Source organism: Podarcis raffonei, chromosome 6 (assembly GCF_027172205.1).
Source record: "Podarcis raffonei isolate rPodRaf1 chromosome 6, rPodRaf1.pri, whole genome shotgun sequence".
In the NCBI taxonomy this organism is placed as follows: domain Eukaryota; kingdom Metazoa; phylum Chordata; class Lepidosauria; order Squamata; family Lacertidae; genus Podarcis; species Podarcis raffonei.
Genome location: NC_070607.1, coordinates 68,949,506 through 68,964,316, shown reverse-complemented (window position 1 = coordinate 68,964,316; position 14,811 = coordinate 68,949,506). Strand labels below are relative to the sequence as shown.

Below are 14,811 nucleotides of genomic sequence, written 5' to 3'. Positions count from 1 at the left end.
AAACAAAATCAAAATGTTTAGGCTGAACGCACAAACCATGATTGTTCATGATTTCTAAAACCAGTCTTTTGGCCTGAATTTTTGCTTTTAAGCATGTATGGAATACTGTTGTCCTTCACAACCATGAAGGATGTAAAACTTATTCAAAAAGGTTTGTAAGGGTTGAAAGCTACTAAAATTACAAGAGCTGGCAATCATGGTTGAGTTTGCCTATGGAATGTGTTTAACAATATGCCTGCAGTTATAAAATCCACACACTAGGTGTCCTTGGAATAAAATGGAGTTGTTTTTGGCCAAGAGTTTCCCTTTCATTGGTGGTATCTTTTGTTTTTCAGTAAGTACCTGATATTATACAGACAACAAATGCCCTACAAATCAACAAGGGAAGTCAGATACAGCCTAGAAAGAAAATATTCTATACAAAATTAGGAATTCCTATAGCATAGATCACCCAAAGATTTAGAGTCAGGCAAACAAGGAACTGGTAGCTGGAGACATAGCTCAGGCTCACTCTTAGATGATATTTTATTTCCTATACAGTAATCGACAGTGCCATGCATCCTTCTACCATTTTTGTGAATAGAAACTTAACAATCTTTTCTGACAACCAGAGCTAACCACGAGCTATTCTGTTGCAAGTGCAACTCAGCAGATGTTCCACCTCAAATAAGCAGTGATGGTCTCTCTGCCCAAGTCCCCTAGTGATTCGCTACCATGTGAAAGCGCTAGCGCTAGCAGCACTATTGCTGAATGCCCATGAACTGAAACAACATTGAAGTAAACAGAACACCAGTGGCTCTGTGGAGCACTGCCTCCTTTATAATGTCAGAGAGAAAGCAGCAGATCAATGCCGGCATCATTCAAATACTATTGAGAGTTAAATTCAGGATTAAGCACCGTTTGCGTATACTACATCTTGAGGAGGCCAGCTGAATCCAGTGGGCAACTGAAGTTCCAGGGACAATCATGCACACTTCCTTTCTATTTGCTGAGGCTGGAACCAGACGTCATTTGGGCAAATGCATGGTTTCAACCACCTCCCAAATTGGATGAGACCATTTAAAATGTAGAGATGATTGGCAGGTGGGAGGAGCAAATGCTTTATGCCTCCTATGCCAATGCTTGCAAACCCCACCCACCCCACCTCAGCTGCCATTTTGCTAGCTGAATTAACTTACAATTTTGGAGCTTGGCTGGGGGGGCGCGACCAAACTTTTAAGTATTGTGAGTGGGGGAAGAGTTAAATACTCCCTTCCATACACCAATTTTCTGTTCTGCAAATGCCATATCCAACTCTCACATTAACTGCAGGGGCAAATCCAGGGTTGGGAACCAGTGATTTCCTCTGTAACGTCTAATTACTGTAGTTCCAACTCGAGCATGATTCTTTACCATCCTTTCCCTTGTCTCAACTACTCTCTCCCCTCACTGCTATGCCAACTTTCTTATTTCTTTCCATAGGAGTCCATTTTTTATTCAACAAAGTAGATCAGGTAAGTGACTAACTACAAAAGCCTGAACTAGACTGTGATTTAGTAAAGGTGCTCAAGTTACATGGGTAAAGAGCAACATGCATCTTTACTCCAAAAACCCAAAGCAGGCATGATAATGTTGGATATTAGGACAAAGCAAGTTATATCAAGAACCATTCAAAGCTGCCTCTTTTATTGAAAATATCTGCTAGCTTTGCAGAAGGATGCAAATGCAACATGCTGGCTAATAAAAGGTAAAGGTACCCCTGCCCGTACGGGCCAGTCGTGTCCGACTCTAGGGTTGCGCGCCCATCTCGCTTAAGAGGCCGGGGGCCAGCGCTGTCCGGAGACACTTCCGGTCACGTGGCCAGCGTGACGAAGCTGCTCTGGCGAGCCTGCACCAGCGCAGCACACGGAAACGCCGTTTACCTTCCCGCTATAAAGCGGTACCTATTTATCTACTTGTACTTAAGGGTGCTTTCGAACTGGTAGGTGGGCAGGAGCTGGGACCGAAAGACGGGAGCTCACCCCACCACGGGGATTCGAACCGCCGACCATACGATCGGCAAGTCCTAGGCACTGAGGTTAGTAAATATATAATCGGTATGATGTCATTCAAAATGTACGAATAAGCCACTTCAAAACAATATATATATATCATACAACACATCTCACAAAATATACAAGTAACTGCAAGTTATTATATGTATCAGAGTCAAACAAAGATTCAACCAACCAATGAATAGCAAGGAACGCCAAACTGTCTCTCAGAGGAAGACGTCTCTCCAAAGTCTCAAAAGGACAGTGCATCCGGAATAGTTCAACTGTTTCGGAATAAAGTCTTCATCAGCGAATAATTATCAATGAAATATACATAATTATTCAGTGAGCACTGATCTACCAATATGATCTTCACTAGTATGTATATATTCGTATATTTTGAATGACATCATACCGATTATATATTTACCAAAAGTTATTAGCCAGCGTGTTCCGTTTGCATTTTTGTAGATTGTCACATTTTGCAACACAGGGGTTTGGGTTTGTTCAGCTTTGCAGAAGGAGGCAGAAAAGGAACCAAATTCAATTTCAGTAAACAGAAAGTCACAAATCTGAGGTACAGACATTGGGAGCAAACAGTTAACATTATAGTCCACCAGTTGCTTGAAGCACCCTTACTGCCAGGAAGAGCTAGTAGCCTCAGTCTATGCAGCTGCCCCAAAAGGAGGTGACCCAGCCCCAGGGTCAAAAATATCTAGCGCTACCTGGCCTTGGTTGCTGGGTAGTTCACTTCCAATGGGGACAAACACTATTTCCCCATCTAGCTACTACAGAACTTTTAAAGAGCGGCAGCTGGAGCACAGTCACTTCTGCCTTCTTATTTAAACAAAAATCTTATATTTAATGTAAATTGCTCAGGAGGCCAACGCTTGGGCAGAAAGGTGGGATAGAAATCTTCTTAATAAATGCATACTATCATGTCAATAAAACTATTCCGAATAAAGGTTTGTTCTCCTGCTAGAAACAATTTGCATATTATGTTCATGAACCTGTATCATTTGAAGTGACCTTTGGTTCCCCCCCCCTTGCTTAATTTATAATCTTCTAAAACCTTATTTGGTGAAAACTATAGATACAGTCTGATTAATACAAGAAGCCTGGAGAATGAGTAACTTTGCAAAGAGAAAGTGCAATCGTTTGGCTGAGTGTAGTGACTCAGAAAGGGGAAGCCTTAATGTACGGAATAACCCAGATGTGCTTAAAAGAAAACCAACTGATCTAAGGGCTATTAATATCCTTGCAATGAGCTCTCTTCTCTCCCCCTCCCCCACCTGCTCCAGGACTAGAGCCTGTATGAACAAGAAATAAATCAGCCAAGTGCTCTGTGGGATAGATAATCACATCATGTAGCAATGACCAGGCACCAGGTCTAATGCTTTGCCTATAAAGTGGTTAGTGAGTCTGTGAGTGTTATTTCCTGCACTGTCATCTCCAGCTTTCTTTGTCACACTTCTGGCATTTAACATCATTCTGAAGATGCTAGAATGGTCCACAAAAAAGGAATGAGAGAACTGGAACAGACACTGCCCTACTTAAAAGATTCCTAGCAGATGCCTATCCAACCTTTTATTGCTGGCCTGTAGATTTTACAGTTTCCGCAAGGCATTTATTTACAGGTCTCAAATTGCAATGCACAGCTGGATTAAGGGTAAATATTGGGCAATTTGCTATTCTACTGCATTGTTGTTGTTTATTTGTTGCCTGTCCTTCACTCTAAGGTCCCAGGATGGATGGGTTACAATGTTAAAACACAATTTCAAAAACGGTTTTAAACAACTTACAATCACAAAAATGCGGTGGGTCCTAAAAATAAGTGTCAAAAAGCCAGGGCAAAGAGGTGAATAACTATGGTGAGCCCTTGACTGGTAAACTCCACATATTCCTCTCCCACCAGGGAGACAGTATATGAATATCCTGCCACAGCAGCTGCAAGCTCAACGCACACCCTCTTCTAGACTTAATACACTGCTGAGGTTGGGAGGAGCTACACCATCACCACCTCCACAGTAAAGAAAAGCAGGCAGTGAGCTGGTTCACACATAAGGTTAAACAATAGTTTGAAATAAATTATGGTTTAATAAGCATTTGCTCCATCCTTACTCCTGACTGTGCTGCATGGCAGAGGAAACACACCGGGAGCAAGTCAGAGTCTGTCTTGCCTGTTATGTGTGAAACCGGACTCATGGCTTGTTTCTCTCCAAACAAACCACAAGAAGCCACAATTTCTCATTGGTTTATTTGGAGGAAACAAATCATGAACCTGCAAAGACCTGGGTTCACATTTAATGCAAATTGAATGCCAAGTCAGACTGTCCAGCGGCTTGTGTGAACCAGGCGAGGGGCACGTGCACCGGACGGGGAGACACCTGCCCACCCATTGCCACTGATGCCGCTGGGGCAACACTACCCCAACCAGAGGAAAGCATGAACTGCCTGCCCACCCATGCATTGGGAAACCTGACTGACCGGCGAGACCCTTAGCGGATGGAGAGGAGCACCCAGGTGAGGGCACCTGGTTCATGCCCGCAGAAATTTGTGCACCCAGGGCCCTCTGGCACACACACCTCCACATGACACCCCTCCAGTCTTCTTCCCTCCCTGCACGGCACAGTCAAGAGCAAGGAAGGCACAAAGCACTTGTGTTCATTAAACCATATTGTATTTTAAAGTCTAGTTTAATCCTGCCTGTGAGAGGCTGCCCCATAAATAACTATGTGCAAGGCTGTTCTATCTACTATTAATCCTCCTCAGGTGGTTCAGTGAATAATTGGTTCTCACTCCAGCCTGAGGATGTCACACCTTTCAATGAAGGTGGACTTTACAATTGGGACAGAGCCGCTGCTCCTTCACAGGGCTCAGTTTAAGTTTGACTGTTGCTGTATCCACACCAGAGCTCTGCTCTCCTTTAGCATTCAACCTGAGTCCAAGAAGCACTGGGGAAAGCAAAATCCTGCCTAATATAGGACTTGCTTTCTTCTGACAATTTTTGTGCTTCTGCTTCTGTACTAAAAATATCAAACCAGGAGCACAAAATGCTCCAGTGAATATATGCCCCTATAATTATGCTATAAACGCCATTTGTTCCAGGATCTATATGAAAAGACACTTCGTTCAGGAGTAACCTTTTCAGCCATACCCCCAGTTTCAACTGAGCGCTTTGACATATTTTCCAGAAACCCCAAAGCCAACAAATGTCTGCTCAGCTAGTCAGACTACACACTCAAGTTATACCCACCAAACCAGAGAGAAAGTTGAAAAGAGAGCAGCCTGGGAGCCTTGAATACCGCTTAGGAAAACAAATTCCAGTCAGTGGTCCTCCAGAGAATGATCTGGTGCCAGGACCCGCTGCCAGAAAAATCGGTTTGCATGGCAGCAAATGGGATGGTGGACAAGAGGTCAGTACCTTGTATAGCTTTTAACTCCTTGACTTCGCTTAGTTAGTATGATTCATAATCCTTTGCATGTCATCACAAGGTATTTGCAGGAGCTTGCTGTGATGATATACCCCCTTTCAAATGAAGCCCGAGTACTTTTTCCACTCAGCAGACACAGCTGGCCTTAGAATGAAGAGGATTTTATGAATTCTCATAGTTTAAATATCAGACTGCAAAGCGCAGCAACATAATCTCCGCACTGGCATGAATGTGGACCATGAATCATGCCTAGCAGCAAACAGGAATCTACTATGTTTGTATAACGTGCTATTTAAGGTCCAATAAGCAGCTTTAGTTTTTGACTGGTTCTCTTGCATCATCCAGCATTAAGCTTTCCAACATGCTAATTGCAAGGCACTGTTATCTGTGGCAAGATAAAAGGAAGAACTGGTTGCAAGCATCTCACTACAGAAAAGAAAAGAAAAAAAATATTTAACAGTAGCCAGAATGATTATTTTTAAAATCTCATTAGGTACAAACAACATTGGTATCACTAATTTGTAGAGAATACTTTGTGTAAAAACTTCCCCATATCTACCAGCATCACTTCCCCTTTAGACAGCCATAAGGCCCAGAGTGTTCATACACTTTTTTGACCCAGCAGATCATGAGGCCCAATCTTATGGCTGAGACACAGCACTGCATATGACCGCTTCTCAACCAATCTACCCAATCTTGTGACACATGGAGTACTGGTGCAGCGATACCAGATGTCTGTGTGGGAGAGGAAACAGATCCATATGGAAGCAGGCTGGCACACTAAACAGCACACAGTATATACATGGCCCTGTGCCCATATGTTTCTTTCCTCACAGCTGTATAATATGGAGCAGGTGGCTAGCTGACCATTGGTGTTCATGATGGCTGTGGGAAGTTCCATCCAATGGCCACAATCTGAAGTACTGTAAAACTAGTTCTGTGAACATGAAGGAAGGCAAGCAATGTTAGAATTGATATTTCTGAACAGGAGTCATCCCCTCCCGACTAAAGACAATTTCAAAAAGCATATGTGGGACAAATGTTTAAAGGGGGGAAAAGATTTTGCATAATGCTAAACAGATCTTTGTATCTTAGCTACTGCAGCAGAAGATTTATAGCCTAGCAAATGATTCCAGTCAAGTCAGTTGAGAAGAGGGTCTTAGTAAACCCCAGAATTGCTGGTGGTGAAAATAGTTTAATAAGACCATCCCTCTGCCCCAAACCAAGTTTTGAGGGCAATTTCATCTATATTAAAGAAAACATGGGGCAGCCAAAGGAGGAAATGTAATAATGGATGACTCCTTCTCACATTGTCTAGGGGTTCTAGCTTAGCCTTCTGTCTCTTAGGTTAGTTTTCTATCTCCGGAGGATTTCTAGATAGATAGATAGATAGATAGATAGATAGATAGATAGATAGATAGTTTCTAATAAGAACATTACATGATACAGCAACATCACAATGTAGATACAAGTAGGTGTACATTTGTAAACTAAACAGTTAATTTTATTCAGTCTATCATGCAGGGAATTATTTTGTTTGAATAAACATTCAGTCCTGTTAGTCCTCAACTGGCGGCTAAAGCAGAACAGTCTAGGACACAGGTTTACCTCTTTATCGTTAGTTTGTGAGAACTAGGCCAAAGATTTTCCAAGTTACAAGTACAAACTCGCAGTGCTGGAAAGGAACCAAAGCACAATGAGAACTCACAGAGGATTCAGTAATATCTCAAAATGACCTCATCATTTCTCCCTTTTCTGACCTCCTTCAAGTCTTGCCAATTGGAAAAATGTGAAAAGACGAATGTCAGAAATCATGAGGACAAAAAGGAAACAAAATATAAGCACCTAATTTAGTTTTACTGTCCTTGCTCTTTGATTTTTTTTAAAAAAGAAAGTAGCACAGAGTCTGCTACTTACGCCTGTAGTGCTGGTTTTCCAACTCGGAAGAGTTACAAAGAATCAGATGATTATAAAAGAGCACAGGAACAATTTGTCTCACATTCTGTGAAGCCTTTTAAGAGTTAGCAAAGCAGGAAGGCCATTTCCAACTTTCCTCTGATTTTTAGAATATTTCTCGTTTATTTTAGTTGCTCAACAATAGCAAAGGATGCCTATATTCTAATCTACCAACAACAAAAGCAGTGAAAAGAAGGGGGATAAAAAACTTCGATGGGAGTACCCAGAGACACACCATTGACGAATTACTATCCATTACCACCTCGCCTAGTCAGTGCATTGCTGCATAGTATTGTGTTGTGACAGGTCAAACTATAATTTGAATTACGCTTTTGCAAAATAATCATACAAAACACTAGTATTTTAAGGGGATGTTAACAACCTAGGATTCAAATTTATCATGTTTATGGTGTTTCCAACTATCAAGAGAGCCAAGCACACCAGGGCAGGAGAGGTAATCAATGCAAAACCTGTAGTCTTCACAGATGTAAAATTCCAACAATCACGCTGGAAGATGTTGAGAAGTGCAACATAAGTCCCCTGCTAGACCATCTGCATAGGCCAAAAATGCATGGTCAATTCCCAGGTGAGATCTGGAGATGGTTGCGGGAAGGATAAAACTCTAACCCCATGCAATTAACTGTATCTGCTATTTAATATATTGTCCAAACCAGTATTCTATTTGCTGCACTAATCTCTTGTTTTTCTAAGCCAAGCATTGAAAATCTCATACACTATATGAATAAAAAATGGTTAGAAAAAAATGGTATCACATTTCGTTAGTTGATCTCAGAGAAGGGCTGCAATCAACCTCTAACATCTTGGGGGAAATTATCTGGGTTTTTCCTTGAGTCCATTTGTGAAGTATAACTGTAAAGACATTCATTTCAGCTGGTTATCATGTATTTCTACCTATTATTTAAAATAAATAAATAAAAGTGCAGCTTGGACAGATTTTAATGGGAAAGGAGAACTAGTCAGGGATGAGAAATAATCTGGAAATGCCATTCCATCTAGATGCAGCAGAGAGAGGGAGGAAACAAGACAAAGACCAAATGCATTTTGTTTATTCTCCCTCTGCATTATTTGTGTTCAAACTGGCTCTTAGAATAATTTTGTATATTTAATAACAGGTGGCTAAGTTTGCTTTTCCCCTCTTCCCTCCACGTGTCTTCCTTTTGTGTTGAGTCATTTCGACTGTAAGCCTGTGGGGTGGCAACTGTCTTGTTTACTGAACTTATATTACATATGTAAACTGTTCTGAAGAGCAGAGAAAAAAAATCTTAAAACCAACAGTTTTGGAAAATAAAACCCAGAGAATGCTTATATACACAAAAATGAAGAGATTAAAAAAAACAAAAACCTGAGGTGTTGGGACCAAGGTCAAGCAGGGGAAGCAATGTAAATAGATTCCTAAACTTTGTCAGGAAACATATGTTCTGATTCTCCATACCTATAACTAAGATAGAACAAGGTGCGTGTCATGTCCTAAAATGAAAATAATTGTAGGGTGTAAGATCTGGAGCTATAAAATTTAACAGGATAGTTTGGATTAAAATACATATTTCAAAAAAAATAGTGGATTGCTCAATTCATCCCCATCACGACTCAACAGAAGTGTGGCAGCCCCACACCTGCCTGTGTTACTGCAATTAAGACTGAGGAAAACAAAAGGTTAATGCTGTTCAAACTCTTGGTTGAGGACCTGACAGAAGCATGCACCTTGACTGAATAGCAAAAACTTGTGCTTTCAGAGGGAGATCTACTTCAAAGGTTTTAAACAAAATGTTCACAATTAAAGAGTAATGTGCGGAAAGGACAAAAAAAATTAAACTACCTCTACCTAAAAATGAAAAAATGGCAAGCATATAATGGTTATGTGATGAAACAATTTGAGACACAGCATTGTGCTCTGGCCAGGAGCAAAACTGGCAAGAATTTGGCTCTAAAAACAAAACCTGTCATTTGAAGCATTGTTATTTCCTGGGAAAGAGGGAGGATGGGATATTTGCAGCTAGGGGGGTATGCTATAGAAAGCAACTTCAAAAACTATTCCAATGGCATTCATCCATAAGTTTGTTTGCATTGTTGCTAACTATAGCTTGTTTTCCTCTCCTGGCTACATTAACCTTTGACCGCAGAGGCAGTTCTAACACAAGGGTTTAGTTGGTGGCCAACATTCACTTCTGTGTCCACAGGTTAAAAACAATGAAACATTTAACAAGGGTCATGACAAACCATATTTTATTTTTGTGTGTGCGTGTGTGTATACATACACAAAACCTTACATATAATAAAAAGGTATGTCTGTCATCACACAGTTTGCTTGGCTACCAATAGGTGGCTCAGCAAACAACAGCGTTATAACAGCCTTCTGAGAGCTGCTGGGTCATCAAAGCAGCATCGGAGGGCAAGGAGAAGTTTAGTGGAGAAGGGAGACTGAGGCAGATAGGTGGCAAGCTCTATGGGTAGCTTATTTGGCGAGCTCCAAAGGGAGGGGGCTGCTGATTTTGTCAGCAGGGAAGGGGAAGGGGTGGGGGTAGGTATCGTGGGCGAGCATATATCTTATGTATTCTTTCTTTCCCCCTCTCCAGGTGTATGTACAGTCATACCTCGAGTTGAATGTGCTTCGGGTTGAGGGCGTTCGAGTTGCGCTCCTCGGCAACCCAGAAGTAATGGAGCGGGTTACTTCCGGGTTTCGCCGCTCGCGCATGTGCAGACGCGCAAAATGACATCACGCGCATGCGTGGAAGCGGCAAGACGCGACCCACACACGCGCAGACGCGACGTCGCATCTTGCATTCCGTTCGGGATGCAAACGGGGCTCCGGAACAGATCCCGTTCACATCCTGAGGTACCACTGTATGTGTAAAGAAGAACATAAGGAAGAGGAAATCTGCACTGGAATCTAACAATCTAAGGTAACAATCCTACTTCCCTGTGAGTTAGCCCTATTGAATTCAATATGACTTCCTTCTGAAAAGACATGGTTAGGTTTGTGCTCTAAGTTTGAAAAGATGAGAAACTGAAAAGCTATGAACTCCAATCCTATACATGTTTCCTTGCCAGTAATTCCACTGTACTTAGTGAAGCTTACTCCCAAGTGTGCACACTGGATTATAGCCTTAGACCATGTACTGCAATTGTTCACAAAAACACACAATTCCACTACCATTAAAGACAAAACAAAGAAAATTGCTGGCAAGAGTCTGAGAGAATGAGAAATAAGCACCTAAACCGTAAAGAAATCTACAGGCTTTCAGATAACGTGTCCGAGCCATGAAGTTGCAATCTAAATCCTAACCCTGTCAAAAGATAGTACAGTATGATGTAATATAAAGAAATCTATGGATTTATCAGAACTGTTTCAAGAATGTTCATTGGAAAGAAATTTGCGTGTTCCTCATTCTAACTCATGGAGCTTAACACAGAAGAGAGAGGAAACAAAAGAGGAGCTTTCAATTTAAGTAATAGTATTCAGAAATAGTACTTGCATCAGGTCACTCCCACGGTTAAAATGTGTTGCAGGGAAGTCTTCTATAAGTCTTCTTGCTAGTTTTGTTCAAAATAGTACTCATATGTTAATAACCTTGACTGATCATATACAAAGACGACTCATATGGCTGGAACTGATCTTCTGAGCTGGTATAGACAATCACATAAACCATGGTTTATATGATTTGGGAGCAAGTTGCAATGAGCCTCAGTATCACTCAGCTTTCTTCCACTCTCCCCCTTTCATGCTTTCACTTTAAAAACAAATCACAGTTCCATCTTACAGCTGAACGTAGGAGAGTTGTGATTTGTTCTTAGAGAAGATAGTTTCAGAATCTGAAACCAGTTTGATCCTAGCTTATTTAAGCAAACTTTGAAGATATATTCAGGGCAAGGAACCACATCTGGAAACTAAGGACTCAGTTACACAGCTGCAAATAAAACGTTTTAAATGGGTTGAAAAGTGCAATATACAAATGTGACACTAGATGGCAAAAGTGAGCTATGCAAAATTCAATATATTTTTCAAAATGTTTTTTTAAAAAACATTTTCACAGCGTTTTTTATGCGTGTGTAGATTCCACCCAAGTAATAAAAATGTGAATATTTATAGAAGACAGCCACTACTTTATAAAATGGACATGGTCATGGGCCACAAGTTACAAAGTCGTAAAGCAACTTCTGCCAAACATCTGGGTGGAAGAAAAGTGTTTTAGGCCACATAAATTTTATTTAATGATCTAAACTGTGCTTAACTTACCTTCAGGATTTAGGTTTTCCTTCCCATCATTAAAAAACCAAGAGAACAATAAAAAATTATTGTGACTCTCTGTACTTCCCTAAAGTTCCCTAAAGTGCCGCTGCTCCTTACTCTTTCAAAGCCCTGACTTTGCTGTGTGAGGAAGGGGAAGGGGAATTTGTAGGATGCACATGAATGGTGGCATCTCTTCTTCCTCATCCCAGCTATTTCTGATAAAGCTAGAAATGGCTAAAAGACCTTCATAAACAAGGTCATGTATGAGGAAAGAAAGAAAAGGAAATCACAGAAAGCATTTCATACATTCTAAAGTTTAAACAGGTTTAGATCAGAAAATAAGTTCAGGGAAAATGCTTAATACAACATAATTCAGGGCCAGCTGTTCTCTGCAGTTTCTGCCTAAGCATTCTTTGCACACCAATATATAATTACTCTAGCTCTGAAACAAACATTTATCTTGGTACACCCAAAGGCAGTTACCATTGCATTAGTAACAACAGAAATTGAAATGAAGGCAAAATCATGACAAAATATGTAACCTGTCCCGAAATGCATAAGGCACTATAAACGTTAGTGCATTAAGACTTCCTTTTAAAATAAAATATAGGAATACTAAATAAATTAGGATAAACTCTTTCTTTATCCAATGCTCAGTATTTTATGGGGCAAACTGTCAAATTCCCCTCTCATTCAGTAACTTAGTAACAAGCTTGTCTATTAATTGAAGGAGTTGGGTTATTGATTAATTTGGTTCCTGAATCAAACTTCTGTTACATCACAAGCCAAACAGCCATTTGTACTGTCTCTTTTCTCTGTATTGTTTTATAGATCTCAGGCATTTCCTCTGCATTCATAAATATAAAAATTCTTTCCACTAAGCTACAGCCTGTCAAAATAAACCACAGCTCTGGACAGTTTGCTACTGGGGAACTTCCTGAGCAAGACAAAAACAAAATATAACACCCAATGGCACTCAGGCACTTGATCAAAGCATGCCAACTTTGTATGATCCAGGTTTGATGAGAGCCGGAGGATATTTGAAGAGTGAGACCCAATTCAGATTGGGGCCACCTTCTTTTGCACTTGTGAATGTCCACCTGGCATTTTAATTTGCACAAGTTGAGTAATGTGAGCAAGGCGTCTCAGTAAGTACACTCAGAGCCTCAGAGAACAGTAATGTTGTGGGCCAAGATCCACAAGCTCCTGGATTACAAATCACATTGTTCAAGCACGTTGAACTGCCAGATGAACTGCAAAGAGGGAGTGCAAAAGAACTTCTCAACCAGCTTTGAATATTTCTCCACTTTACAACTAGGATTTAGGTATCTCTATAAGCAGAACAAAAGAGTGATGTGGTTACTCAAAGGCAGGTCTCTTTAACTCATTTTAGTTGAGAATGTGCTCCACACTTTTAATAGATCCAGAAAGCAATGTACTCGCTACTTTCTAGGCAATTCACACATTCATGTTAATTATTCTTAAAATCAAAAATATTAACATCTGGATATGCCCCCTACACACCACACCAAACCAAGTGCTTCCAATTTAGTAATTATTCTTGTTCTTGTTCCAATTATGTCCTCCTTTAGTAAATGAAAAAGCTTTTCCTTTCCTTAAATATACTCTTGATTGAGAGCCTCCAGATGGTATATGAAAAAGCTAGATACAACATGATACGTCACCTAGCAAACATAAGCATTCCTTGTTAATGACTTACCACACCAGTGGGGCAATATGTGTGCTAAATGCAAACATTTGGAAAATAAAGAGCAGTTCAAACAAAGCCTGGCTTAGAAGGATAAAAATGAAGGCTTTGTCACTTAAGTTTTGCAGATGAGACAGTGACTTAATTAAGATTCACATTTACTTATTTGTGTCTTAACAGAGATTGGTAGAGTGGGAATACTCATTAAAGTACCTTGAAGTGTCCTCTCATGGATGAAGCTGTCTCCCACCTTAAGAGATCCTTTAAGGTGAATATATTGCTTTAGAAGTTATTTTGCAGAAGAGAAATAAAAAGGTGAGCCTATTGTTTTCAATTCTCCAGCTAATCTAAATACCGGATTTAGCTTACAGCTGCAAGCTTCTCCTTGCTCATGAGAAAAAACAGGACAATTTGGAAACAAAGCCTGCTAAGCCATGCGTTGCAAACTTATCAGCTTCTCCCTTCATCACTGTACATCATTCCTGTGGGATAACCAGCCTCATATAACAAACATGCTTAAGTCTAATTAATGCATGAACAGGTTAAAGCCATACAGGAGTGAGCTGTCCTGTGAGGCTGAGCTCACCCTGGAAGGTACTATAATCAAGCCTTTGTTCCCTTTTAGTCTACCTGAGAAGCTCAACATGCGAGGAGGTATGAGCTGGTAGTTCCAAGCTCAGACTGCATGGCTCTCTCACCACTGAAACCAAGTCAAGTTTTCCTGCCTGTGCAACTTATTCTGATTCTGTATAGAAAAGCACACGAATCTGACCTTTGGGGAGTTTGTAAGTTTATCATTTTTAACTTACCATATGGTCTTTTGCTGGGGAAGATCAAAACTTTGGAAGGATATTGGAAGGGCATATTTTAAAGGTCTAACAACCTATACTTCCATGCTTTACTTTGCTGCATATTTTGTGATTTTTAATCTCTGTTGGGGTTCTCTCACCAAAGAGTACTTGCCCCAAACTTTGCTCTTGGCATCCAGGAATTTTCCTTTTATACCTATTTTTTACTTGCAACCAAGAATTCCAAGGTTTCAGCAGCTGTGTTTGTAACCCTTCAGAATGCTTATGGATTTGCTTTTGTAGGTGAACTCTGTACAGACAACTGATTATAAGAAGGAAACATTCTGCTTTGTCCCTTGCAAATAAGGTGAAATTACACGTGCAATACACCAGTAATTCTTAAACAGTAATCCAAGGACCATGAATGGTGTGCTCAAGATGGACTGCTCTGAAATCACAAGGGAAATTAAATAAAAATGCTGATATGCCAGAGGTTTCTTTGCTATTTCTACAATAGCTGCTTGTACAGTATTTATGAAATGGAATGTTTCAGAAACGCATACCCAGTAGGTTAGTTCTGACACACTTTTGCTACAAATTAAAAAATTGTCCTTTGCACTGCCATGCCAACAGCAAGTTGCAATCTATGGATTAACAAAGGGTA

At 40.5% G+C, this 14,811-nt stretch overlaps 1 protein-coding gene across 6 annotated transcripts in view; it reads right to left on the bottom strand.

The window, feature by feature from the left end:
- The window catches only part of LOC128416290 (rho GTPase-activating protein 39-like), an 85,114-nt gene that overhangs the window by 30,516 nt on the left and 39,787 nt on the right, over positions 1 to 14,811 (bottom strand). The window contains exon 2 of one of the 6 annotated variants that reach the window (XM_053393848.1): positions 8,766 to 8,861. The exons of the other annotated variants lie outside the window; for them this stretch is intronic. The gene's annotated coding sequence lies outside the window, so the exon portion shown is untranslated. The remainder of the gene's footprint in view (positions 1 to 8,765; positions 8,862 to 14,811) is intronic. 6 annotated transcript variants of the gene reach the window in all.